The 27,421-nt window shown below is 46.3% G+C and overlaps 1 protein-coding gene across 1 annotated transcript in view; it reads right to left on the reverse strand.

The window, feature by feature from the left end:
* The window catches only part of LOC147691862 (dual specificity protein phosphatase 10-like), a 56,852-nt gene that overhangs the window by 23,153 nt on the left and 6,278 nt on the right, over positions 1 to 27,421 (reverse strand). The gene's annotated exons all lie outside the window — the stretch shown is intronic.

Raw genomic sequence — 27,421 nt, forward strand, 5'->3', positions numbered from 1 at the left:
CATTACAACGCATACCATTACAACGCATACCATTAGAGTTAGAATAGTCATTTTTAACACCTACATTATCCAACACTAACCCTACTGTTGCACCACCTGGAGTTAGAATAGTAATTTTTACTCCTATACTATCCAATACTTACCTTAAATGCAATGTAATGGTATGCGTTGTAAAGGTAGTATGCGATGTACTGGAATGCATTGTAAAAGTAGTTTTTATAATGCGACGTAGTGTAATGCGATGTAATGGAATGCATTGTAGTGGATGTTGCGATGTAAAAACTGCGTTGTAAGTGCATTTGTTGCAAATGTATGCGTTGTAACATCATACATTCATCATGTCCACGTGCCACTGAGTCTAGCGTATTCTGGTTCTCCCTGTAATCTAATAAATGCAATAAAATGATGAGGGAGGGAGAACAGAAAAAGGACGCTGACAGCAGTTTTTTTTGCAAAGGTAATGCTAGTGTGTTGGTGCAGTGCTGTCTGCCTTTAAGGGAAGCTCGCGCAGCTCCTGCTTGTGACGCACGTGCTCGGTGTCTGAGGCAGGTGCGCAACGTCCAATGAACTGGAGAAGCTCCAGGCCCCCACCCCTCTTCCACCCGCAAACACTTTCCACCTCCCTCCCAAGCACCCAAGAGGGATTCAAAAAGGTCATTTCTTCTAAAATAACTCGAGGGGGGATGTTGATAAATCGGCGGCAACGGTCTGCTGAACCCGCTGGCTCGCAACTTCAAATCCCAGAGGGGGTGGTTGTGGTTCTCTCTTTCATCTCTGCGAGATAAAATGAATTTAATTTAATGTTGTAAGAATACCTCCTGCTGTTATTAAGTGCCTTGAGGCAGAACCATACAAAATGCTGACAATTTCTTCTTTTTTTTCTTATAAACCACTGTGTATAGTGGGTAGAAAGACACCCTCCAAACGTATCCAACCACGGAGGTTTCAATGCGTGGCATGAAACGAGCACAGGATAAACTGGCAACAGCTCAGTGGGTTGAGCTCTTGTTGTAGAAAGCGTGGTAACATTCAAGTACATACATACATACATACATACATACATACACACAATCATGAAACGCTTCGTCGTTATAGGGTGACAGCCCACCCTGGCTGTATCTTTCCAGGAATATAGTTACATAGTATATGGGTTTTGCTGTCCCCCCTATCCCCTGCCCGTTAGAGTAGCTTCAGAGGTTAAGGGTTTATCACAAAGACCTTCAGGTAAGCGGGTCCGTTAAGATGGGTTCCTACACGAGAAGGATAGCTTAGCGGGTTACTGAACCTGCGGCTGAGACCTGCTTCTTGCCGACAGGTCGCTGCACCTGCTGCGGAAACGTGTGTCTGTAACCTGCAGGTCTCAAGATCTTTCCAGAGTAAGACAGCTTTTGTTGTTACTGTGCCTACTTCAAACTCTGTTTTACCCTACAGGTGACAGCGTTGGAAGTTACAATACTTGCAGAGAAGCAGGTGGTGGGGTAAGCAACTGGCTGTTAACGTAAAAGCCCAGCCCGGGGGGGGCGTGGCTAGCAGGCCACCATGGCGGACGGAGTTTGCTAGTGCTCCGGTGCCGCTGGGAGAGGTGAAGATCCTGTAGCCTACGCCGAGGGTCATCTCCACCTGGAAACGGTTGTTTTTGGAGGCGCTTCTCCCCCGACTGCTCCGCTGAAAATCCTGGAGCTCTGGTGACCGGGGTTCCGGACTTGCGCCGGGGCTAACAGGGGGGCCTAAGGTCACGCTGCAGACCGGGGCCTCGAGTGACAGGGGTGCCCGGAGAAAGAGGACGGTGAAGCGACAGAGCACCGGAGCCTCCGATCCTGCAGGCGGACACCTGCACCTGGGATTCTGACCCTGCGGCTGCCGAGGGGCGAGGACGGCGCCTTGTGTACCTGGACGTCGGGGGAGGAACGGAGGCTGTGGACGGGCCGGTGCTGCAGGCTGGGACGCTGAGACGCGGGCGCCGAGGGCCGGACATTCCCGCCGCTGGCAGTGCCTACCTGCTGCGGGGGCCCCCCTGCCTGGCTTGCTGTCTGCCCGAACTGCATTGAAGGTGAGGAGCCCCGGGAGAGTGCGGGGCGGACCCCTGGGACCCTGCACTGGGCGGCGAGCCGGGTCTCGTGTGCCATTGCTGCCCTGGTTCCTGAGAGGGCGGACTGCGGAGAGGCGGGGACCCCTGGATTGGAGACCGGGTCCAGCTGGGGCGCCCTGGATGCCTGGCAGAGACAAGGCTGGTGAAGGGACTATCCCCACGCAGTGGGCTGAGGACTGAGGCGCCGGAGAAACATGCAGCAGCACAGCTAACGCCCCCCAAAACGGCACTGTTACTGCGCCTAACCCATTCCCTTTGTAACTACGTTGTGCCCATACATTGCTGGGGGCCCAGGCGGGGCGGCGCCCAACTGCTCCTACTGCCGTTTTTGACTGCTGCGGACGGCCTGATGAGGTGGGGGACATAGCGCTTCAGGGTGGTGGGCCCAGTGAAAACCCTCGGCGCTCATATACGCTGGGTGTGGTAGAAAGCGGCCCCTCCCCCCTGCGGAGACGCGGACACTGCCAACAGCTTCCCCAAGGTGGGAGCATCAGGTGTGACCGGCGGGGAAACAACTGGAACATAAGGCGCACACTAGACTGCAAATACTCGCCCTGACCCGCGCTCCTACCGCCAACCAGGCGCCTGACGTCTAATATGGTGCGCAAAGGCGTGAAGAACACGGAGGGCAAGGAGGGCCCGGGCATAGGACCTGCCCGAGATACGGACCCTGGGGGCTCTGCACCGCTAACTCTGGCCTCCAGCACCTCAGAGAGCCAGCAAGGCGACAAACTAGACCTTATCCTAAAAGAGATCAGAGACTCTAGGGCCGTGATGGAGACGCAGATGGGCACCCTCACCACTAACTTATCCTTGCTTAAGGCGGACCACGAGAAATTGGCGGATAAAGTTAAAGATCAAGGTCTGTCGATAACTGAACTCGCCCCGACAGTGGCGGAACACACGGACTCCATCCAAGTGATCCAACGTCAAGTCAAAACCCTGCTGGAACGCGTGGAGGACGCGGAAGGGCGCAATCGACGCAATAACATTCGCGTTATTGGCCTGCCGGAAAGAAGCGAGGGGTCCCGGCCGGCAGAGTTCATGGAACAGTGGTTCCGAGATAACGTTGCCCCTGAGGGTCTGTCGCCGTTGTTCTGTGTAGAAAGGGCACATAGAATCCCAACTGGCCAGCCAAAACCGGGACAGACACCACGGCCGCTTATTGTCCGGATCCTCAATTACCGGGATAGAGACATGCTGCTAACTCAAGCCAGAATCAAATCGGTCATACCATGGGAGAATAAACGAATTTCACTATACCCAGACTATACCACTCAAGTGCAAAAACAACGGTCCTCATACTATGAGGTGAAACAGAGGCTCCAAAAGGCTAAACTGCGCTACGCCTTATTGTTCCCTGCACGCCTAAAGGTGATCCACGACAAGAAGACTCACTTTTTCGAAAGCCCCACGGATGTGGAGGAATGGATGGAGGTGATGGACATCGAGGAGCGACTGGACCCGACGCAGGACTCCACAGGCAACGGATCCAGGGAAGACTCGACTCAAGGGGAGACCGAGAATGGCGCCCAATGCACTCATCCGAAGCAGCGCAAACCGACCGCCCACCAACAAAAGCAGGGACAGGCTGATGCAGTGGCAGCGGTGGGATCCTTCAGAGACGACGGTGCGACAATCAACACGGACACTGAGGATAGCACTGTACACTCTGACTCGGATAGCAGTATGATCCTATTTCCGACGGTGACGCCTAGAGCCGCGGATGAACTTATAGACAATGCCCAAGAGTAATACCTCCTATGAACTAGACCTGAGACTTGAATACAACACGATATCCTTTTCTGTATGAAGTGGGGGGGCGGCGGGGATGGGGGGGGAGGGGAAATGTGCTTGCTCAGAATGTGTATGTTGCCCTTTATTTGCTGGCGAGCACCGTGTGGCCTGCCCTGGATGGGGAGAAAAACTCAGATACAGGGATCGTGCGATGCGGTTCCTGCGCCTCCTGTGCTCCTGCGGCGCATAGCTGCAACGGGCTGGTTCTGCCAGTATGAGGCCGCCCTTGTCCCCCCCTCCCCTGCCCCCTTACTTCCCCCCCCTCCACGAGACGTGGCTACCTACACTGACTAACTTCGAAAAGAACTCTCCCGGCGGCGCCGTTGAGCCGGCGACATGACCGAGCATGGCACTATGGACACGGCAGACGCTTGGCCGACCCCCCACTAGCGTATGCATTGTTACTTGTTTATTTACGTTCCAATGTTTCTGGTTTGGCACAGCAGGGTTTGGAGGCTGCGCCTTTACAGTTGGGGTTTGGGATAGGGAGGGTACTGTCTCCTGGGGGGCATGGAAGAATCACTCAATAGGACATATGGGAACACTACTTTTGACACCAACACGGGGCTATGGCTGACACACACGGAAAGTATAGGCTGGTCACCTGGAATGTGAGAGGGCTGGGGGCAGTGCAGAAGAGACACAGAGTACACGCTTTCCTACTACGGCAAAGGGCACACATAGTGTTCCTACAAGAGTCGCACCTGACACACTCCGAGGCACTCCTATTGAGAAAGAAATGGAGGGGTACTGTTTTTTCTACCACATACTCTGCCTTCTCAAGAGGGGCCACGATATGGGTGCGCCATGGTACTCCATTTGTGGAACTGGAAAGGCGGACTGACGAACAGGGACGCTATGTGTTGGTGAGAGGCACCTTGGACGGGGAGGTGGTAGTGCTGGGTAGCATTTATGCCCCGAATTTTGACCAGGATAGGTTCCTAACTGCTGTGGGCCGGGCGTTAGCGGATTGGGTGGACGTCCCCTGGATTCTGGGTGGTGACTGGAACATGATTTTGGATGTGACCCTCGACAGATCACACCCCCCCCTCCAGGCGGCGGGAATACATAAACTATCAGAGTCATTTGGGACGTGGCTTCGGGGTTGGAGCTTGGCGGACATCTGGCGCACACTCCACCCGACACACAAAGAATACTCATGCTACTCCCCTGTACACAAATTACATACCAGATTGGATAGGTTTGTATGCTCTAACTCTGTAGTGACTAGGTGTGCCACAGCAGATTACCTTGCTAAAACGTTCTCGGACCACCGACCGCTGGCGGTTGACCTGCACTGGGGTAGAGTACCCTCACCAGTTCCTACCTGGAGGCTTAACCCTGCGCTGCTCGAGGATGGCCCGTTCCGAGCACATTTAGCTGACGCCTTAACTGATTACTTCAATACCAATTGGGACTCCGCATCCTCGAACCTAGTGGTGTGGGACGCAATGAAGGCTGTCATACGGGGGGCTGCTATAGGCCGACAGGTGGGAGCCAGGCAGGAGATCCACGGTAAGCTATGTGAAGTGGAACAGCGCTTGCGCGACCTAGAAAATGCGGTGGGGCAGGACCCTGGCCGTACAACTGAGCTACAGCAGTGTAATATTGACCACGCAGAATTGCTAGAAACCCTGAGGGTGATGGACTATGGGGCCTATCTGAAAAGACAACAGGCGGAGGCGGACAGATCCGGCGCTCTGCTTGCCCGGATAGTTCGGGATGCCCCCGAACGCCCTACCATAACGACTATTAGGAACGCAGCGGGTACACAGGTGCACACTCAAATGGAGATTAACACAGTATTTAAGACTCACTTGGAGAACCTCTACGCCCCCCCCTCTGTAGGGACCAGAGAAGACATAACGGGATTCCTAGATGACCTAATGCTCCCAGTGCTGACCCCGGGAATCCAGGCGGCTATAGCCGGACCTATTACACAACACGAAATAAAGGTAGCAATCCATACACTTAACCGGGGAAAAACCCCGGGCATGGATGGCCTGCCGGGGGAATTTTATCAAACCTACGCTGATGTGCTGGCCCCCGTCCTGGAGAAAATTTACAACACCGCCTACGAGGTTGGTCACCTCCCGACTACCACCATGCAGGCCTTGGTGATCTCTATCCCGAAGCCCGGCAGGGATGCTCAAGATGTGGGTAATTACAGACCCCTATCCATGCTCTCCACGGAGTATAAGATCCTTAGTAAGGCTATTGCCATGCGGATCCAGCGCCACCTCCCTGGCCTGATCCATTCTGATCAATGTGGCTTCCTTCCAGGGAGGAGTACCTCCCAGAACTCGAGGCGACTCCACGCTCTAATGACAACTACACCTCACAACTTACCGCACGCTGGCTGCATAGCCCTTGACCTCCGTCAGGCTTTCGATTCCCTGTCGTGGGACTTCATGTTTGAAGTCCTGCATCGCTTTGGGTTCCCAGAGGCCCTTATAAAATGGATCCGCTTGTTGTACACAGGCCCGACGGCTAGGGCACGCACGGGAAGACACACATCGGACTGTTATGAGGTCCATAGGGGCACAAGACAGGGCTGCCCACTGTCGCCACTGCTGTTTGTGCTGACGTTGGAACCCCTGGCTATTGCGCTCCGCATTAGAGCTGTGGAGGAAGGCATACCAGTAGAGGGCATCGACCACATGGTCTCGATATATGCTGACGACATCTTGGTATTTCTCCGGAACCTGCGAGGGGACCACTCGCCCCTGGCGACTGTTTTCAGACGCTTTGAGATCATATCTGGACTGGCTATAAACCCGGGAAAGTCCCTGGGCTTCTTCTTCCGAGAGGGCCAACAGCCCCCCTACATACAGTTCGGGGCCTATGAAATTCAAGTGGCACCAACCACGTTCAAATATCTCGGGATACAGGTCTACCGGGACCCAGAGGCTCAAATTGACGGTAATATCCGTAAGGCCATTACTGGCCTGCGAGGTAGCATAGGTTTCTGGACGTCCCTACCCCTATCGGTAATGGGACGGGTGGCAGTCTCGAAGATGGTCCTGCTCCCCCGCATATTATATTACTTTGTAAACCTACCGGTCCTGCTCCCGCGACAGATTTTCACCACACTTGATACATTACTGGTCAGCCTCATATGGGGATCGGGGAGAAGACGAATTAGCCTTAAAAAACTGCAGCTACACACCAGACGGGGCGGCCTGGGGGTACCGGACCTGCGAAGCTACTACTATGCCAGCCAGCTCCAATGGTTGACCCGATGGGTGGCGGGTAGAGACTTGCATGAGATCGGTTACACGACGGACAAATTAGCACGTGGAGACCTACACTCCCTCCTCTTGCCCAATGCTAGGACCCCCAGGGACTGCCACCCCCTCCTGCATGTGGCCCTGACCTGCTGGAAGAAATCGCTGTCATACACGGCGGGGACCTCCCCATATGCGGATAATATCCCTCTACTGGGGCTCCCGACTCCACAGGGGACTCTAACACAGCGCAGACTACGTCCATGGACGGAGGCCGGGGTGGACAGGGTGGGAGACCTGTTCGGCGATGACACCATACTGGACCATGCCTCATTTGTGCAGGTCACAGGAGCCCCTTCACGTTTATACCTCCTACACGCCTCGGTAACGCACTACATACGACGGACCTGGGCCCCACAACGTACAAAACCAGATCAACATGAGTTAGTACACCTCATGCATCATATGGGCACGGGGGGACACTTGGTGAAATGGCTGTATGTTGGTATCAGAGAACATGTGACGTCGCCGATCGCCACACTCAGGGAGACCTGGACTGTAGACGCGGGTGAAGACATATCGGACGGAGAGTGGAAGATAATTCTGGGTCATCATAGACGGGTATCTAGGAATGTTAAATTTCAGTTCATACAAGCCATGATTCCCCATAGAGCTTACCTTACGCCCCAGAGACTACACAGAATGTTCCCTACCGCTGCACACTGCTGCCCGAGATGTCAACAAGACGAGGCACATATTCTTCACATGCTATGGGCATGCCCGAAATTACATACTTACTGGGGGACGATCAAACACACGCTGCACTCCATAACAACACTCCGGATCCCGGAGGGAGCATTACCCTGTATACTAGGGAACAGGAAACGGCCCAAAACATGTAAGGCACAACTGAAGTTTACGGACCTGGCGCTAGTGCTGGCGATCAGGGTGCTCACTATGAGATGGAAGTCGCCCAGGGCCCCGCAAGTAGCAGTGTGGCGCAGCGACATGCTGAAATGGGGTAAAGCAGAATCTGCAGCTCTGCGGGAGGAGGAGAGCAAGGGCCTTCGCAAATACCCCATAGCACAGGAATGGGACCAAATGCTGATAGAACTGGAAGAGACAGACCTGGACTGCCCAGGAGACCCGGTGGGATGAACTTACACAGATGGCAGGGGGGGGGCTGAGGCTCACGAGCAATGGGGCAACTCACCGGGGTTAGACCAGACCTAGGACCCTACACAAATTCCAGATAGACAGAGCCACCTTGGCCCGGGATATTGAGTGTAGGAGAGAGACCAACCAGGAGACAGAGGGGGGCGGGCGGGGAGGGGGGGACAGTTGGGGTTTGCCAATAATGTGAACCATGATTATGGTGTTTGAAACACATACTTGGGATGCATCCGGGGAATGTTATGATAAGTACCTCACAACTGAAATGTTATACCCCCACAATTAATGGTTAAGAAAATGGAAAAGACTGCTGAGTGATATGAGGTGCAATTGAACAGAAATGTATGTCATCCTGAAACAGTCACGAATAAAGAGTTTAAAAAAAAAAAAAAAAAAAAAAAAAAAAAACGTAAAAGCCCAGCCCTCTGGAAACCTTATGCAGAAATTGTGTAGGTTCGAATTCTTACAGGAGGAGTTCAAGATATAGCCCATGTGTTATATATCTGCCTCAACAAAGTCCTGGTACAAGCTAGGCATAATTTGTTAAAACCTATATGTTTTAGATATAATCTATTTACTATCTATGACCCGATCGCCTTAATTAGATCGCCCTCAAAGGAATTCGTTAATTACAATTTGTATACATTTGTTACATCTTTTTATCACTATTTTATAAAGAAATTAAGTATCTGTTTTGTTATATTTATAATAATGTATCGATGTTGTATACATTTTAAATTGTTGATTTCTGAATAGGTCGTATCTCCTGCAGTTAAGCCGTATCTCCTGCAGTTGAACTCTTTAAATTTAAAGTACAGCCTGCAGTGCTCTACGGCTCAGAAATCTGGGGCCCTGGGTCGAAAGATACTTTCAGTGTCCTAAATAACAACTTCTTGAGAAGTTTGGTCAGAGTCCCCAGAAGTACCCCTCTGGTGCCCCTTCAATTGGACCTAAACTTTCGAAGAACGGACCACCATATTATTATACGCCCTCTACTGCTATGGATTAGGCTATGGCAGGTACCTGAGTTACAAGATTACAGAGATGGGCTTAAAGAAATTATGGAGATTGATAATTTCAAAGTAATATCGTGGTTCAAACATGTTAAAATCTGGTTTAACAATTTAGGTCTGATTCACTACTGGGAAAACCCCGACCTACTACCACCTAACTCAAAAATAAAATAGTAAAAAGGGCCTTTTGGACCTATATCATAGATATGACCAAAAGTGCCTCATCTAGTGGGACATTAACAACAAGGTTCCTCACGTTTAAAGATGAACCAACCTTCGAGACCTTTTTGGATGAAATAGAACCACCGTTAGCAAAGACTCCATTTCTGAAATTCAGATATGGTAATCTCCAAATAGGCTCCACATTGGCTCGCTGGACTGGTGGTGCAAATATCTTAAATCATGTGATAGATGAACCTTGCCCCATGTGTGGAAGTGACCAAAAAGAGAACGAGCAACATATCCTCTTTTTCTGCCCAATATATGCCCAGGCTAGGAAAAGATGGATCAAGCCAATATGTCTAGCGTTAGGTGTGAGATCATGTTCTCAGGCTCTGAGAATTCTTTCGACCAACACAAGCCAACCTATCATATTTAGTGTAAGCAGATTTCTGCATTGTATTTTTTTCCAAAGAAAAAAATTGGGTTATCGACTGTAAATAGCTAGAAATGTCAAATTTCCGTTCAACCAATTAATGGGGGGCCCACTGCAGAACCTTAATGCTGTTGTTTACAACTGTCTCCAATATAAATGAATTGTTCTTAATGAATGGTTTTATGTTCCACGCTTTCTAATATAAATGAATGTTTTCAAAGAATGGATTTATGTTCCACGCTGTACATTTTAACATGTTTTTATTGTATGTATATAAATCGTTCTTTTATGGCATTTATGCCGAAATAAAGATTCTTGAATGAATGAATAGGTCTAAATAAATAAATTGAATTGAATTGCAGGACCAACCTGGGCTTTGAGCCTTTCAAGTCAGGTAAAAACAAGTGCATTTAAATGTGATAAATGCAACACCTATTTGTTCAAGAGGCGGTAGGACTGTAGCCGGTGGTTATTTGACTTGCTTTGCTTTCTCCCTGCTCCCAATGCTTTAAATGGGCAGGCACTATCAGGGTTCAGTACCTGTACTTCTTTAATGTGTAAGGGATGGTACCAGCACTTCTCAGCACTACTTAAATGCTTTTAAAGGAGTGTGCTGACACTTAGCAGCAGCAAATTTGAAATCTGGGAGAAGGGGTACTTGCACTTCTGTATTTGTATTTCGAGCGCTGCCTGCTCTGCTCACCAGCAATAGAAAAACTGGTCAGCCAATGTGTGCATCTGAATTTGCCCAAGATCTTAAATTCAAAGCTGCTCTCCTAAAGCGGGGCATACTGGGTAGAATACAGAAATATTAGGAGGGCCCCGAAAAATATTTCTGTTACCCCTACTCTCTCCAGCACAACGATATTTTGACATACTTTGCAAGCGTTGGATGCCTGTCTTTAACTAGAGGACCACAACACATGAAGATATCCTCACCACTCCAGGCAGTTGTGTTCCCAAAAATCTTGGGGCGGTAAGGGTGGCTTCCACCCACCTCTCAAGGCAAAAAAGTTATCTTCTGGAGACCAAAGTAACTTGTATAGTATGCTTTTTAAAGCACTCACTATTTGCTGTGAATTGTCCATAGGATGTGAACACTAATATATGGATCGAACCAGGACCATTAGCTCTTTGTGGCAGAAAATTCAAGATTTGGGGTTCATTTTACCAATAAAATCCTGGAGAGGACAACTCTGATCCCCTTGTAAAAAATTTAACACTCAGTATGTTGAGTCCAATATTTACTGGCCCAATTTGCTTTAAAATGCAAGATATCACAGCAACGCCTACCCAAGACATTTTCCTACTTCTTCATTACTGGGACCTCCAGAGGTGAAAATCCTCCACTTGCAATGTTGTTTCAGATATAGGGGGTAACTTAGACATAACACGCTTGGTGGGTGGATCACCTGGATACATTAAATGGTGGGGCTATTTATGTTTTATGCCCAAAGCCAGCGTTATAATCTTACACATCATGAGGACAATGAGGTATCTAACTTGGTCACATTTTTACTGATGGTTTATTTTTAGCAATGGGCAGCGAATCGCTTAGGGTAAGTGAAGTATGAGAAATTGGGGTTTCTTGTGAAACTGCGAAAAGCATAAAATACTGTTGATCCAAGCCAACTACATTCTGGAACTACAGAATACAGAGACAGTTTAGCAAATCATTAAGTCTAGCAACAGGCAACTTCACGTCTCCGTTTACAAGGAATGAACGATCCATGTATCGTCTCCATAGATCTTTTAGCTTAGCATGTAAACACTCAATTAGCAACGTAGTTCAGGTGGGAGGAGATTCGTCAGTGAACACCACAAATACATCCTACATAGGAAAGCCCTATATTTTTTTTTCCTGAACGTCATGATCTCCAGGAGCATTTCTAACACCCGGAAGCAGATAACCAAGTCTCATAATCGTATTCTGGCAGTCTATGATACGGTTTCCAATACTTCTAGCGTGAGGGAAGCCTGCTTGCACTAACTATGATATGAAATGAAATGAAATAAATGAAAAACCAGCATTTGTAAAGCGCACAGCTACCTCCGGAGAGGTGTCCCGGCGCTGGTGGGCGTCAGGAAGAGCCCAGAGTCACATGGTGCTGGGCTAACCTGCCCCAAGCACTGGGGATCGAACCGTGAACCCAGTGGTCCGGAGTCAGGCACCCTGGCAGCTGCGCCACAACTCTTCTAGTACATGTACTTTGTAAGCATGTGCGTACACATACAATCAGAGGTCGTATTGGGCGAGTCTGTGGGGGACCTACATGCCTATACCTTTCTAACTTTAAAAAGCAGTTCACCTACTTTTCATTAAAAGACCACTGTCCCAGAATGGGTAATTCTGCCAGACGAGATGCCTCCGCTGGAAGGAAAATGAAGTCTTCTCGCCAGGAAGCCTGCTACCTCAAAGAAATTTTAAAGTGTCAAAACTAGTTAATCTTCAAATGTTAAGGCTGCTTTGAAACTATTATTGTTGTATATAAAGTGGTCCCAGTTGGAACAACATATTAAACGCACATAACAATTATATATAGTACAAATATTTCAAAAACCAATTTTGTAAACAGAATAGTGTGAGTGATGTTCTTTAATATACATCCTCACATGCAAATCAATTGTCAGAACAATCAACAAATGGTAGACATATAGTCTCAATGTCAGTAGGAGAAAAGGGGGACAGGTGAGGGAGGGGACCGTGATTAGGATAGTGTGGAAATAGAAAACAAATTATAGAAACAATAGCAAGTGGTCTTATGTACATTCAAAGTTCAGTACCACATTGACATATATACATTGTCATATCCCAAATGTATAATAACACAGCCACTAAATGTTCTGTTGTCAGGAGGGTAGAACGAGGAAGGTGTGTCGACGTTTCGACCCCAAAAGGTGTAGGCTAGAAACGTCTACACACCTTCCTCGTCCTACCCTCCTGACAACAGAACATTTAGTGGCTGTGTTATTATACATTTGGGATAGGATCATCCAACGTATAATTTATTCCTATGACGATGTATATATGTCAATGTGGTACTGAACTTTGAATGTACATAAGACCACTTGCTATTGTTTCTATAATTTGTTTTCTATTTCCACACTATCCTAATCACGGTCCCCTCCCTCACCTGTCCCCCTTTTCTCCTACTGACATTGAGACTATATGTCTACCATTTGTTGATTGTTCTGACAATTGATTTGCATGTGAGGATGTATATTAAAGAACATCCCTCACACTATTCTGTTTACAAAATTGATTTTTGAAATATTTGTACTGTATATAATTGTTATGTGCGTTTAGTATGTTGTTCCAACTGGGACCACTTTATATACAACATTGATTACCCAGGTCCCAGTGCTTTTGGGTTAACCCTTATTGTGTAACATTGAAACTATTATTAGCATGAATAGATGGGGGTCAAGAAGCTTCATAATGACAATTATTTTTTAATTTTGAGAGGTAATGAAAAGGTGCAACGAGCTTGGTTCTGAAGATTGCGCTTTTAATAAATACTTATAAAAATGCTTGCAGGACATACTGTCTGATTGCATATTACTAATATCTACATTTTGAAAGTACTATTTTCACCTTGAACCAAATTTTTTGGGGGGGCAGTCTAGATTGTGTTTTACGTAATGCAAGTTTAAAATAATGACTTACATATTCACAGTACTTTCTCTCACAGTTCTCATAGACTGGAACGACGTGGCACTAAAAATATACAAGTCATCATTCCCCACTGCACCAACCAAGATTCAATTCTGTGGCTCTCTGGCTAGAGACACAAACCTCTGCAGCAATTCAATTAACCAACAGAGATTTCAAAACATAAAACGGTGCATTGCACACTGATTAATTTACCTTGCACTCATTTTTCAAGTTGTGCGTTATTTTATGTGCAGTTAAGTGAAGGACTAACAGACAGTTACAGAATGTTTTGTTTTTTCAACCACTGCTTTGACCCTGCCCCCACACTGACCCTCTTTGCACTCAGGATCTTAGTTCCCATTCGTTTTCATAATGCACTTCGCGCGCTGCATACAACCGCGGTTGAACCGCTGAATTTTTCCTTTTTTTAAATTTAATGCGATTTTACATAGTGCAAACTTTACCCGAAGGTGTCACAGCGCTTTACATAAGAATCAGTTGCGAAACAACATACAAAATACAACATACACATACACATACATAAAAGAAACGAACAGAAAGAAAAATTGCAAATGTACAAGTAATAAAGTCACTCAAGGAAGAGATATAAATGGATATACTCTAAGAGTCACATAGGAATGGTAGAGAGCACAAAGGTCTACTGCATATACTAGTGATTAGAGTTATCCCCCCTCCCCCCCAAAAAAGTTTGCATTGTTTAGTCGCGCACGCTATATCCGTGTGCACAAGGAGATAAACTAGAACTTCTGCAGTCCGAGGTCTGCTCATTCTGTGTTTGAATACGATCACCCTGCAGAGCCGTGCATGATGTATTTGTTCTGCGCGTGGGTGGAGCTCGTGCAGCTGCCTCGAGAAAGAGTATCAAACTAGGGCTGTTGTTTTTTGCTCTGCCTGGCCTCTGTTAGGTATCTAATGTAATCATTGGTTCCGTGTTTGTCGCACGTGTCACGGTCCCGTGTTCCTACCTGCGCCGGATGCTCGGCGGGGCCTGGCTGGGTGTCCTCTTGTCACAGTTCCCGGGCTTCACGTGCGCTGGTCTGAAGCGTCTGCAGGAGCCAGCCTCAGGGCTGCACGTGCCAGGGCGCGACCTCTTCGGAGCGTCCATGTGCTGAGGTAATGATAATCACCTCTCGCGCAGCTCTCCCGGCACCCACTACGAAGTCCCAGTTTTCCGGCTGGTATCTCCCTATGAGGTGACGGGGAGTTCAGGTTAAAAGTCCCCAGAATGGGGAATAACCTGCTGGACCCAGGATTAACAGGTACTTTTTCAAAGTTTCCCCCTAATTCCAGGGAGTTTAACACCGCTATATACCAACTGCCGTACACAGGTGATACCTTCGGAAGATAGAGGGGAATCAGATTGTGGGGAGGGCGTCTGGGGAGCTGCAGGGTGTGTGTGTGTGTGTGGGGGGGGGACGGGGGGGGGGGCGGTCAAAACATTGGACCGCTGAATCTTCTATATCGATATGGCCCCACGATATTAGTCGGGTCAATTGGTTAAATGGAGCCCACGTTGCCATTTAGAGCCGGGACAGCATTTTATATATTTTCGTTTTAAATATGTGGAGTGCAACACCTAGTGGAGAACGTGTAGTGTGGGAGGCGGGAATATACACGTGTTATAAAACGATAATAAACCAAGAGAAAAAAATATCATAAAAAAACGAAAATGCAAAGACGTAACAGAAATACAATGCCAAAAAGTAATAAAAACATGCGAAATAACACAATAGACTAGACTTCAGAAAAAAAATGGGAGAAATGCAACAAACGGGTGGAAATTTAGCATAGGATTTCACAATAAGCATTGGAGAACCCATCAGGTCGTCTTAGCAGACCAGAAGCCCATGCATATATGTTTGTATATGTATTAGGGATTTTTTCTGGAAAGCATGAGCTTGGCAGGACAGATAAAGATGTCAATGGGCAAAACTTAAGAAGGGAGTCGTGAAAAGGTTTTGAAAAGTTGCCATAAAAGTAGAGAGCTAGTTGTACTGCTGGGGAAATGCAGGGGCGGCCCCTCTGCAATGGTGGAGGAGCGTCCCCCCACTGGCTTAGAGCCAGCAGCAAAAAAATAAAACAATATTGGTTTATTTTTAAGCCTCTGGCTCAGCCAGTGTGTACAGTGAGGTGCGGGGCCGAGGCCTGAGAGGGGGAGGAGGAGTGCTAGGTGCACTCCCTAAGTGTTCATATGTGTTTGGCAGGCCGGCTACAACACACATGCGCACTTCGGTTTCTCTAACCTGGATGTATTGAACAGCCGGGTTAGAGAAAACCCACAGACTCCCTGACCTGAGTGGAGCGTCTTTCAGCCTGCTCAGGCCAACACCCGCGCCCCAGAGTCCCAGCACCGAGGCATGACACAGCATGACATGTAAACACTCCCTCGTCCCCCGCATCCCCTCCGAGGATGGGTTCTGGAGTTCAGTATGTAATAGATGGGGATATCCATACTCTTATGGCCTCAAGCAGCCCACTTTAGATATCAAAAGCCATGGAGACCAGGACTGAGCCCAGGGGTACTCCACAATGCCTGGAGGTGGCATAGGACATGGAAGATCCCAATTGGCCAAGGTGTGTTTGAACAGGCAGGCAGAAAGGAAACCATGGGGGGTTTTCAAAGGGAGGGAGGCGAAAGGACACTATTTACCACTCAAGGTGGTGGAAGGTCCAGTAGCAGCTTAGTGTCCGTACTAAGTACTAGAGATACCAACAAAAGGAGAGGGTGCTGCACTGTTCCTAGAGAGAGATGAGGATTTAAGGAGGGTTTTTAAGAAAAGGTTTACCTGGCGTGACCAAGGGTGTTACAATGGTACCCTGGGGCATCCATTATGTTGGATGTAATTGCCTCACACACCCCGAAGAGTGTCATGCTTCATCATCGGCGGTTGCTCCTCGTCGGGGAGGCGGTGCAACCCCCGACGGGCTCACCTCAAAGAGGGGCTCTTTGGCGGAGATCTTTTTCCAACTGCCTTTTGGTGAAGTGGGGGTATGTGGGCAGGGTGGTGTATTCCTATTGAACTGGTTAAAAATGTAGCAAGGGGTACCTGAATTACCTTTATTCTGGGGGTCCTCTGGCTACAGTTAAAAGGTGGAGCTAGCTTCCTAGGTGTCTACTAGTTAGGGTTGTGTGACCCTAGAAGAGGCTAGAAGTGCATGTGGTCAACATGTTTCTCGCTAGGGCTATAGTAACCGCGATTCTTCAGGACCAAAGTGAAAACAATAACATGCTAATCACATATGTGTTGTATTAGTTACCTTAGTAGATCCTCCTATGCCTAATGGTCATATATTAGAGGCCACATGAGGGATCGGCGGTCTGGTACTCCAGAGTTGAGCCCTTAAGATTTGGCTTCAGTGCTCCGGGTCCGTGTGTGTAGACCTACCCCTAACCGCCGAGCTCGAGTAGAAGGAAACCATGTCAGGACCTTCTACCCAGACAAATGTGGGTCAGTAAACTAGACAAAAGTGCCCCATGGGCTACTGAGCTAGAAGTTGCTACAAGACCAAAAGAACAAGCAAAAAGGCATCACTGGAGGGATCTCTGTCCAGCGAAACACAATACAGTTCGGTAGCGGCACAAACAGTGATGGGAAGAAAAGTATGGGGGTTCTTCAGATTCTTTAGCTATGCAAACGGAAGCTACTTTTCAGGAACTAGCCTCTTCCCATCTTGTGGGCTATATTAACTCTACTCAGCTTACTTTTCAGCCGCTTGTTATATATTCAATGTAGGTGCCTCACTTCAATACGATTGTCTACATAGTAATCCCAGGCCCTCTGGTCTAGATTGGCAATTTACTAGACATGGTATAAATAAGCAATTCAAAGACAAAGGTCTAAGGTGGGAATTTGTGGATATAGTCTAATGTCAATTCACGGGAAAGGAGTGTCCAGTGGCAATTCCCAGGATTTGGGTGTAAAATGGCAACTAACAGTAAAGGGGTATAAATAGCAACTCTTAAGAAAAGGGTTTAGGTGGCAAGTCATAGGAAAAGGGCTTAAATGACAATGTGTAAAGAGTTCACCATGAATTCATACAAAATGGCTGTAGGATCATGGGCAATTCTTGTGAATAGGGCGTAAAGTTCCAATTCAAGGGAATAGAGGTTTAGGTAACAATTAATAGGAATAGGGTGTAAAGTGGAAATTCAACGTTAAATGGGGTTAAGTGGCATTCCACAAGAATCCGATGTAAAGTGGCAGTGCAAATGAAAAGAATCAAAGGGATTAGGGTCCGAAGTGACAATCCACAGCAAAGTGGAAACAGAGACTCATAGGGTCAAAGGTTGTCACTGTTAGGACCTTTGAAATAAATCCTGAGCACTAGGATGTTAAAGTGTGAGGTCGGCAGCACATTATATTCAACCCCAATAAGACACACTGATTCTAAGTAGAAACCGAAGAAATAACCAACTTACTTCAGTGAAGATTAAAATCACCAAGAAAAAAACGGAGACGGCACATGCAAAGTGGTACTATTAGTCTAACCATCAAAGATGGTCTATAACTGAAGGTTTCATAAACTATAAAAGTGAAGAAGAAAAAAGTTGGAGAAATTGAGGAAAGAAAATCATCACAAAGCCTAAAGGTAAAATGGGCTGCTCTGGAAGTAGCATGTGTAATTGATCGAAAGACTAACATTGTTGAGCTCATAAACATGTGAGACAACTGGCAAACTGTGTTTCTTCATAATCCAGGAATGGCAGGGTGAGTATTCTATAGGCAGTCACAGAATGAATAAGGACAGTTATGGCAACTGGTTTCACTCACATCAGGTAAAGGTGTCATGCTCAGAGCACCGGAGAGACAACCTCTAATAGGTGACGGAAATGACTCTGAGCCCCATTCAATTCCGTTGTTTTTAGCTCTTCCATTACATTACAGCCAGGGACCAATCATATGGAAATTAGCCTAGTTTCCGGTTCAAAAGGGACAACTCACCTACAAGTGCAAAACGCACCTTTACCCACGCACATCTAACGTTTTGTGGCGTGCACCTTGAGCGCAGCAGCCATGGCCTCATGCATCACACAAATTTGCAATTCATACGTGTACACACCGAGGAAGCATGTAGGGGGTATGGAGTAAAAGCAGAGAGTAGGGGCACAGTTGTAGCCGTTTCTTCTCAGAATGCATTAGAGCAAATCCTACATTCAGAGGAAAAAAGGATATTTATTGTTCACACTTGTAACAGTGTTGAAAAACTGTTAATGTTGCACAAGCACTGGAGTACTGGTTCGGCCGAAGATAAATTAGGGCATTTTAATCTCAGGGAGTTTGTCTGCATTAACTGAGTCTCCCTCCACTCATACACTCTGAGTGCATTAACCTTGGACGCATACCATGTGTATCTACTCTCACTCACTCATGACATCACTACTATCATTAGTCACATATCAGGAATTGCTCTGCACTTTGGGAAACCTGCTTATGCAATCCGTACCATGTCAGCTCCGACTGATGTCATGGCTTCGGTCATCCCTTTCGTCAAATGTGAATCAATTATTGATGCTGCCGGTCACAAGCTGAAATCACTCTTGGCATTGCACAGTTGTCAATGTTGGCGTCAAGGATAACATCATTGCTGAGGTCACCCTGTTTTAATTTACTAGGTCACAGCTGAAGTCATTGTTGATGTTGCCGCTGATGTCATATGGTCCGCTATGGTTCTCGCTACATCAGTCGTTTTGAATTGCAGATAAAATGCAAACTGGTAGCTAAAGGTCCATCAGTAATGGTGGCTCCAATGGCCTTGCCTCAAGTATAGGATTAAAAGCCCGGGAGTCCACAGAGAGTGATGTTCCAATTTGGCCTGGATTTACAATTACCTGTCTGCCAAGGGCCCACTGTGGTCCCTAAGCCACAGACACAATTTAGCAATGCAAGCCTAAATCTCAAACAACAGGTGGCAGACACTGCTCTTCATCACTATTCAGTGACTTCCTGTCTGCCCACTAGGCGTACAAGCGCGCCTCCAGATCCTGGCCTATTTCGACACCCAGAGCAACAAGATCCCATCCACTACCGGGATCCTTTCTCTCACAGATAACTTTCAAGCCATACAATACCTTGCACGTCTTAGCAATGCAAATCAGACCAACTCTTTCCTGGGCCTGTCACCAACCACCATAGAAGTGAATCCCTAGACGCACATCCGCCTCCACTACCAGTCTCCCTCATCATTGCACCTTCTCTCCCATTCGAATTCCCATGAAACCAACTTCCTGTACATCTACAGGCCTCTACAATTCAGTCTCTATAATCTTCTCCTCTGGCAGGTTACACCATCTGAAACTTGTAGGCCGTAATTCAGTCTCTCTCAAAGGCTGAGAAAGAACACAGCCCATTTCAAACGTGCTCTAATCTGGTCGGAACCTGGTTATGTTCTCACTACATATCCTGATGAGATCCCGAGTAATTGGTCTGGTGATAGTGAGACAGTATTCAGATAGTATAACTCGATTAAGCTGAAAGAGGCCCAAATGTTGATTAAAAATCTAAGCCCTTGCTGGACCTGGTCCTCTCTACTGGGTGACTCGCAAACTTTTAGCCTTCACCCCTCCCATTTTCTTAACCTGTTTTGTCGGCGTTTAGAACTCTGTGCACTTTACCACAGCTAACCAGTGCTAAAGTGCTTGTGCTCTCTTTTTAACATTGCAAATTTGGCTTAAACCCAATTCGCACATTTAATTTACTTATAAGTTCTTAGTAAAGCTGTACTACATGTACCTAGGGACAGTAAATTCAATGCTACTAGTGGGCCTGCAGCAGTTAGTGTGCCACCCAATTAACTGTCCCAGGCCTGCCATTGTGGCTGTGTGTGTAGGTGTAAACTACTATTTCAACCTTGCAAAATAAACCTTTTGCCAGGCTTAAACCTCCATTTTTAATACATACAAGTCCCCCTGGGATAAGTCCTAAACAGCCCATAGGGCAGGGTGCAGAGTATTAAAAAGTTAGACATTTCCTTTTAGTAAAAAACTGCCAAATTCGTTTTTCACAACTGTGAGACCTACCTCTCCCATAGGATAACATTGAATTACCTAACTACATTTAACAAGTGATACCTTTTGGTTGGGAGCAGGTAGACATATCTGAAGAATTGTCATTTTAAATCCTCTTTAATGGTTAAGTCAGATTTAAAGTCACAATTCTAAAAATTCAATTTTTAGAAAGTTGGCACTTTCTTACCCTAACATTTTGGTGCCTGCATCCTGTGCCTGGGTATGACAGAGGCCCATGGATTGATTTATTCTGTAATGAATACCCCACTTTTACTCCAGAGGTTGCACACTTATTATACTTGCTGCATCTGACTCATGTGCATGACAAACAACAAACATATAAACAATGCTAGGGTGGCAAAACATGGATGCCACAAAAACCAGATGACCTTCAATCTCACTTTTGTGAGTGAAGTAGTGTGGCTCACCGGTTAGAGGCGGCAGACCCGAGAGCAGAGGACGGCCCGGGACCAGGGTTCGATTCCCGGCGCGGCAGGTTTCTAGACCAGGGTCAGCGGACTCGATAATTCTCTCGCCTCGGTGCCCACTCTGATCAGCGATCACACTCGGCAACTCTGGGCATTAGCTTGCCTCATCTTCACTAACGGCCCCACCAGACCGCCGGGGATGCCTGGTCTCACCCTGGAGATACCCATTAAGGGACCATCTCTCAGGGAAGCCAGGAAGGGTTTCGCAGCGGTCGAAGTGCCTTGGGACCCTATGGGTAAGTAGTGCGCTATATAAATGCCTATACATTTACATTTACACTTTTAACAGATCAGTCCGTCCACCTCCGTGTCTTGCCCCCCTCAGGTTTTGTGTCCCATTTCCTTAATTTAAAGTCTGCAACGTAATTGATTTGAAGTCATGTGATTCCTTAAATCTCTGTTAAGTCCAATTCATGCAACATACATCATATATCACTTAAAAAACAAACCTTGGCAAAGCCCATAGGTCTGGTGTGAATCTGTTACATCCACCGAAACGTGCCCTAATAATATACTCTCCAACTGCGGAGCCAATCAACTGTAGTTCAGAGTGAATCCTCAATATCAGGTGACCATTCTTTCCCAGTCACAAAGATTAGGACCATGAGGGCATTTGCCTAAAAGGAACGGGATAGCCTCACACACCCCTTCGGTGTCATGCTTCGTTATCGGCCGTCCCACATTCGCTAAAGAATCCTCTAATGGTGAACGGCCCTCATCATTAGACTGAGGGACTGTCTAGGGAGAACTCAAAAGGGTAAGGGATCCAGTCAAAAATCCCTATCACCTACCCAGCCAGAAAAATCATCCTTTTATTGAATTTGCGGTGAAGGGATGGTTAAAAAGAAGTGGTAGGACATATGAGGCTATATTAGGCGGCTCATATCCACAATGGTCGAGGTGCCAGCAGACTGCATTTGTGGAAGCCTGTGATTCCATCCATAAGCACATTAAAGCCAAATTAACTTTGCCAATCCTTGTTAATATCTGTAAAGTTCGGCAAGGAAAACAGAAGTTTAAAAAAAATAGCATTCAGATGCCTTTCACATGCCTCCTCCTTTTTCCATCCAAAAATCACATTACTACACTGATTTTTTTAGCAATATCACCTAAGGTCTTCCAACAACAGCTGAATTTTGCTACTTGCTACACACATCCTTTAAAACTAATTACTGCATTCACATCTATTAGAGTCAGATTTTAGGTAATGCAGAAACGAGATTAAGACCTTTCGCTTCAGACAGATATTCAGACTAGAGACTACCTTGTCACTTTACTTGAATGTTTTGAATGATACTCTATCTCCCTTCCTCTCTTACAGCACTCAGAAACAATCTTGGGCTAGTGTGAGTGCTACACAAAGCAACAAAATAAATTGTAATCCCATGAGACAGTATGCTAGGTCAATAGCTGCATACCTACAAAAATACAAATTAAACATTCCGCTAAGTGTTTATTTGTAACAAGATACATCCACTGCACACGTCTACAAATAGTAGTCTTCAAAGTCACATTTATTACTAAACAGTGACATGGTCAGAATGAAATATATGCAGAATTTATACTTGGAAAAACAAATAATAGGGTTGGCACCAATTTCAATTGAGGAACGGCCTACACAAAGCAATCATAGACAAGGGTATAGAGTGAGTAATGAAACAAAAACAGACCTTTCCGTCCAGCCACAGTGGCTACTCAAAGACTTAAATAGCAATGGGCCCTTGAATAACTACCCTTAGTACGTCCAACCACTATCAAAATCTTACACTCTGTCACCACCAACTTACAACTTGAAGTCTAATGAGGCCTATAGTCCTGTGGTGCTCATATTCCAACGACGACAAGTGCTACAAACATGTCCAAGGGCCAAAAAGCCAGACTAATATCTATATAGTGCCCAAGTCAAGCCCATGAGCAATATGTAAAACACTAACATTATTAAACAATGCTACCAAGGGTACTGGCTTGGGTCTATCTGCACTGGCAGCTTTTGTAAAAGCCACCAGTGTTGTGGCAAGGGTGAAAATGCCTCTGATAAGAGCAAGGAGATTGGGCCACCTTGTTAGTTGGTTGGGCTTTAAAATACAGCCATGACAGGAGTTCAATTTACCCCTTATGTCTTGGCACCGATGCTACTTCACCTTTTGCAGCAATAGGAGCTATGCCCCTGAGAGCTGCCAAATAATAAGGTATTAGCCTGAAACAGTAATAGGAGGTTCTGGCCTGACGATGGCTAACCCAACCCACCCACTTCTTCAGTGACTCTGGAAATCTATGCGGTGGCATGGAAGGAAGTTTGCATTTAGGGGTAATATTAGTCTTTTGCCTGGTTGTGGTGTAGGGGTGACAGCAGCGTCTGCATTATGGCAATTGTAGTTTTGCATTGCTTACATTGGACTGATAGCTAGATGCCAGTTGTGGTGGTGGTGCTACTGGCGGGTGGTAGTACTGGTGGTGTTAGCGATGCTGGCGTTTGGGCTACTGGTGGTGACACTAGTTGTGCTGGTGTTGGTGATAATGGTGTTAATGGCAGTGGCGTTACTGGTGTTGGAAAGCCAGAACGAGCACAGCAGCATTGTAACCCATAACTTGCGTACTAAATGCAATGCTCGTGAACTCCCCTTAGATGCGATGTCTACAATTACAAATGTAAAAATTCTTACAGATAAGATCATAACATATTACTCCTAATGCTATGAAAGAGATCACTATGAATGTAGCATTATTTACTAGTTTGACTATGCATCATTACATATTTACATTGGCTTGTAGGAATTGTTAATTAGCAGTATAAATTGTGTGAGGTCATAATCATTGCATTCGGTGTGAGATCTACAGTTTGCAAGGTTTTTTTTCTTTAGAGTTATGGATTGTAGTCCTTACCGTAAGTTGCGAACTTCAGAGGTTGTTTGGTTTTAATTTGTAACCATAACTGCACTCTACTTATGTTTTAAAGTAAATGGTTCATTATTTAAAATCATACGTTAAGGTGCGCGTTATCAAGCGGACCTCAAGATACTTATTCAGCTCGTAGCGATTACATCGCTTTATGCAGAACCACACGCCTCCATATTCTTTACGTTGCCCGGCACCCATTTGGGGATCGTCTATTCATGGTGTGGATTTTGACAACCATAAATCCACATTTTATTTATCTGGAGTGCCATGTTGGAACTGTTCTTCTGCATGAGATACATAGCCTCCTACTTTTAAACTCTCATATTGATGATTATTGCACAAAGCCCATCGCTTAAATAACATAGGTCAAAGACGAGACCTCGTAAATTTGGACCAAAGAGCTGGGCTACGATCTACCACGCTCTTATCCTCCCATTTAGCCTTGAAAAAGTCAGGGTACGGACTGGATGTACTGACGAAACAAGTGTTGGCTGCTTTTGTTGATTGTTTTTTGATTATCTTCTATGAAGCCTTTTGAATAAATGGATAAATGAACATACATGGACTACAATTGATTGTTTATCCCATCTGAGGAAGAAGACTTATTTATATGTCTAATTGGACTCTATTTAATTATTGTTTCAAAACCTTGTGACTATTTATCACTTTGATATACATATGTTTAGGATTGTGCTCCCTATGACCCATTTGTGCATACCATAACACTACTTAACTGGTTATCATTATGCAGAATGTGACGGTCATCCCTTAGCTAGTTCTTCTTATCCAATAACACCCACCTGGTCGAACTGACACTGATTCTCTTTGCTTCCACTAGCATATCCGATGGAGCCCCCCTTAGACTATCATCATGGCCATCCTTCCATGTCTACATGATCATGAAGCGAAACATCCTCCGCAACCACAATCTAAGCTACCACATGTAAGGTGACATTACATTAATTCACACAGAGTATGTAAAGAAATTGGTGATCATGTTTGAGTCATGAAGTGGCAAAATGTGGACACACTAGCACAGTTCAATGCCTCAAAATGTGAAGCCCTGTAGCTGACCCCAGAAATGCCACCTGAGTCCTGCTTAACTGCCCTCCTCTGTGCCGCCCACCCCCCAAACTCCTATCTGAAAGGACTGAATCTGTCAGTGCCCTCGGCCGCAGACTCCTTCATTCTTCAGCAGGTTACGAATCCGCATTTTTAGACCTGTGTGTCCCACCTGCAAACCAACCTCTGCAGCTGCCGCCACCGGGATCATACTTGTCTTCAGGGCAGCCATTTTGCAACAGCATCTACTGTAGCCTTAGAGAACCCAGTTGCTTGTCAGAGCTATAAAGTATCAATGGTGACTCATCGCTCCACTACTGGCTTTGGGCTCCAACTGGCCTTCATAACCGCTCTGGCAGTGTACTGCTGGTTCTCCGTGTGATGTCTCAGTATTCTGTTCAGGGGCTTGTACAGATGGAAACCAAACAGAACAAGATGCGTGCATACTCTTCACAAGGCGGAGCAAAACATCCAACAGCATAGCTTTTAGGAAGAATTTGAAGACTGTGCTTTTCCGGAGGCGTGGGGGCCTCTTTGAGCAGGTAGCTCGGTACTGTGCTGATGGCGTATGTCCACTGATAGCGCTTAGAGACCTCTGGGTGATAAGGCGCTCTACAAGTGTATGATAACATAACATACACTATAACAAGAAAATATCACATACCATAACCGACACATAACTTCTATTCAGGCAAAACCACCAAAATATTGAATCATGTTCAGATATTACTAAACCATTTAAGATACTGACCACTCCCACAAGGAGATATGCAGTGCCATAAATATAACTGAACCAAAACTAATCACTCCAAGCACCTATTATAGAGGCGAGCTTTCGGAGAGATCTGTGGCTCAATGGTTAGAGCGGCAGACCCTGATGCAGAGGTCTAGCCCGGGACCAGGGTTCAATACCCTGCCTCAGCGGGTCTTGGGCTCAAAACTCCACGGACCTGATAATTCTCGCCTTGGTGCCTATTCCAATCATGGAGTCCAACTCTGGGCAATAGCTTGCTTAATCTCCACAACGGCCCCCACAACGCTAAGGATGCCTTGCCTCCACCTTGGGGGTGCCCAGGAGTGGACGCCTCACAGGGAAAGCCAGGATGGGTTCCACAGTGGTATTCGTACAATCGCCTTGAGACCCTTGCGGGTGAGTAATGCGCTATACAAGTATCAATTTACATTTACATACATTTTTCTGGAATTAAACGTCTATCCACCATTTTCTTTTAACTTCTGGTCTGACTATTACATGGTCCTGCTGGTGGCAGACAATAGAGCTTCATGGACAAGGCAAGATCAAAGCTAAATACTGTGCCCTCCATGCAGAAGTGGGATAGACGTTTTACCCTATGCTCCATACGGATGTTGTTTGTTAAGCTTGTTTTAGATGTAATTATATGAAACCAGTAGCGGGGCAGAACAATGCAAGCAACCACAACTTTCCTTCATTCATTGTCTATGTAGCTAATACAATTCTTTTTAAATATTGAAATTTGTTTCTCTATTTTTTTTGTAAATTACAAAAGTCATTGGTGAATCCTGATTTAAGGCTACTGGTAATGGGGTTGGCTGCAAATTACTTCCAATAAGAAAGTGTGGCGCAATTAACCTTAGAGAATGAATGGCAAACTGGCCAGAAAGGGCCCAATCCATTTGCTATCGTAGAGTCTTTTCCCTTCCCAATTGCATGGCACTTGTCCAAATTTGACAGGAGTTATGCTTGGTCTCACAGCACTGGGCACGCAAAGCCAAGTTTTTAATATGATGCGTGAAAGCCAAACAAGCAAGAGAGAATACACTGAAAAGCAAAATTTGGGAATGAATACAAAATCCCCTGACTAACGTGCCCAAGTATCTCAACTTTGCGTTGGACATACTAGAGACCTTTGAGATCAGGTCTAGTAGCCTCCCCGTGCCAATAGTCTCCAGAGTGATAACCAAGCAAGCAAAAGCAATCTCAAGTGAGCAGGACGCTCTAAAAATTAAGATTTTGTGCACTGGAGGAGGAATTACTAATTCATATCCTTTGCGGATGTGAAAATCAGCATCACCTAAGAATATTCTGGCTTTGCCCAGTATGGCGTGCCTTAAATATCAGAACTTGTTCTGCAGCTTTTGAAGCATGCCTGAAAAACGAGTCCTCACAGCTAGCGCTCAATTCCTGAGGTTCCTTTGAGAGGTCTGGGTATTACCAACAAGTGCACCAGATACTATGCCCCAATAGACTGCTAAAGACATGACAGTCTTAAAACTCATAACTTTGATAGGAAGCCCAACATTTTTCTGCTCCACAGAAGGACTAACTGTGATAAAACGTGCCCCCTAAGATCTCAAGAAACCATTTAAAAATTGCACTTTAATCAGGGCTTTGTTAAGAAGTACTGTGTATGGATA

The sequence above is a fragment of the Lissotriton vulgaris genome, chromosome 9 (assembly GCF_964263255.1).
Source record: "Lissotriton vulgaris chromosome 9, aLisVul1.2, whole genome shotgun sequence".
NCBI classification, from domain to species: domain Eukaryota; kingdom Metazoa; phylum Chordata; class Amphibia; order Caudata; family Salamandridae; genus Lissotriton; species Lissotriton vulgaris.